The sequence below is a fragment of the Protopterus annectens genome, chromosome 4.part0, assembly GCF_019279795.1.
Source record: "Protopterus annectens isolate FY-2018-M chromosome 4.part0, PAN1.0, whole genome shotgun sequence".
NCBI classification, from domain to species: domain Eukaryota; kingdom Metazoa; phylum Chordata; order Ceratodontiformes; family Protopteridae; genus Protopterus; species Protopterus annectens.
The window spans coordinates 1,677,556,395-1,677,558,894 of NC_056733.1; positions in this window are offsets into that span (position 1 = coordinate 1,677,556,395).

Sequence of the window (2,500 nt, forward strand, 5' to 3'; positions counted from 1 at the left end):
GACACAATACCGCACTCATTCTATGTTAGCAAATTCAAGAGGTTAGGGATAAAACATTGTGCCTCCCAGTGAATAGCCAACTGGCTCATAGACAGGACATAGGAAGTTAGAATCGAGGACTCTACCTCTGTAAAGAGGCCAGTCACAAGAGAAGTCTCTCAGGGATTAGTCTTGGGACCACTCCTTTTTGGCATTTACTTCTCTGAAGTCAAGGCCAGTGTAGAGGACATCTGGCTAACTAAATTTGTAGATTACAGCAAATTAGGAGCAATCATAGAATCCCCCACTGGAACAAATATTCTCCAGGAAGTGCTGACACAGACAAATAACTTGTGTCAGAGCCATGGACTAAAACTAGATGCCAAGAAATGCATAATAGTATCCTTCAGAAAGTCATCCACTCCTAAAAACTATCATATTGACAATACACCTTTAAGAGTTGACCCAGTAATCAGGGACTCGGGACAAACATTGACAGTAATCTTGCCTATGACCATTATGTGTCCACAGTAGTGAGGAAATCATTCTATCCTGTGCAACTTATAAGCAAAGATATAGCATCTAGGTCCAAGGATGTCATTGCTCCACTATATTCAAACTCATCAGAACTATCAAGTACAATGCCCCATTTGATTTGTACCTAATTAGGCACATCCAACAATTTGAATATCCACAGAGGTTCCTCACTAAAAGAATACCAGGCATAAATAACATGTCCTATGCATACTGCCTCAAGGTTCTATCATTGTATTTTGTCTCGTACAGACTGTTGAGGGGACATCTATGCCAGGTATACAAGGTGATATCAGAACCCACCCTGATTCACCTTCTGCATATCTCCAAAACAAACAGCACCAGAATTACCTGTTCTAAACACTTAAACCTTACCTGTGATATAAATAGGACCTGCGGGAGATACAAGCATGTATCCCAGAAACTACCCCATTTCTGTGACAGGCTCCCCATCCATGTGAAGCAGAGTCCCTTCTAATTCAATTCAAGTGTAACCTGGGCCACTAAAGGGAGAACAGGAAATTCGTCCCTGGTTTGGCACTTATGTCTCTAATGGACACACACAGCCTGTAAATGGTTCATTTACAGACCCCTGCTTGTAAATGTTTCATCTTTCAAGCCCCTGCTTGCACATATCAAGGGTACCAGAATTTGTCAGAGGTGTGGGGTCATGACTAAGCTTAAAAAGGCCCTTGTGGTCATTAGCCTAGTACACAAATATGAACCTGTAAGATGCTTCATATGGGATTTGGCAGATATCCAGAGAAATATAAGCAAAATCTAATAAACTTTAATTACACCAGTTGGAAGGTTTTGTTTCAATAGAATGACATTTTGTGTAACTTCAGCACCAGAAATAGTTCACCATGAGATTAGCAATCTGTTGGTAGCGCATAAGGGTGATACTTGCTTTCTGAATTTGCCCTATTATATCTTCTTCTTCTTCTTACAGCTCTGCATATATTTAAAAACATGTACGCAAGATGTGTGAATATAACGTTCAGATGCCTGTATGTATTGATATATATGCACATATGCATTTGTGCATCTATATCTGTCTTTTACACATTTACAGCATTACTCTGATCTTTGTGAAGCTGTCCTGGATTGGTTTAGCTGTTGCTTATCAGGATGTACCCAGAGGGTTGTGGGGTTGCATAAGGCTCTATTTTTGGTCCACTATTATTTATTTTTTTATTATCTTTGTTGAACAGAATAGGCTGACTGGGTATAATACATTGTCAGTGAAGGCCTGAGAGAAAAGCTACATTGCATAATATCACATTTACATAACCATTTACTTTATTCATCTAGGAGATGTTATCCACTCAAGCCAACACAAATGACACATAGCTGAACTTTTCTTTCCTTCAGGCCTCTGTCACTGCCCTTACTTCTTTTTCTGAAGATCTGGAATGCATCCATGATTGGATTGTCAGTAATAGGCCAAACTCAATACCTCTAAGACATTAATGGTGGTGATCCACTCTATTATAAGAAACTCTTAACTTCCCAGTCTGTCAGCTGACTTGTCTTATTACAGTAACAAGCTTAACTTTGTGTCCAAGGTGAGTGATCTTGGTATGATTTTTGATGATAGGCTGACACTTAAATACCACGACTAAGCTGTCTTCGTATCTGCTTGTTTCCATCTTCACAATAACCTTATCAAGCACCACATTACTCTGAATGACCTTCTTGCTGTGGTTTTGGATAGCTTCTTGTTTGGACTAGTGTAATGCTTTACTTGCTGGTCTTCTAGGCTCTGAGATTATACTTTTACAACTAGTGCAAATCTCAGAAGTTAATTTTCTCTCTGGGGTTCCAAGGCATCATCATATTACCATGGTCTTGCAAAATGTACATTGGCTTCCACTGAAACATAAAATAACTTACAAAATCCTTATCATGGTTTATTTTTCATTTCACAGTCTTGTCCAATTTACCTGAAGTATATTCTGCATGTCTACAATCCAACTTGTCCACT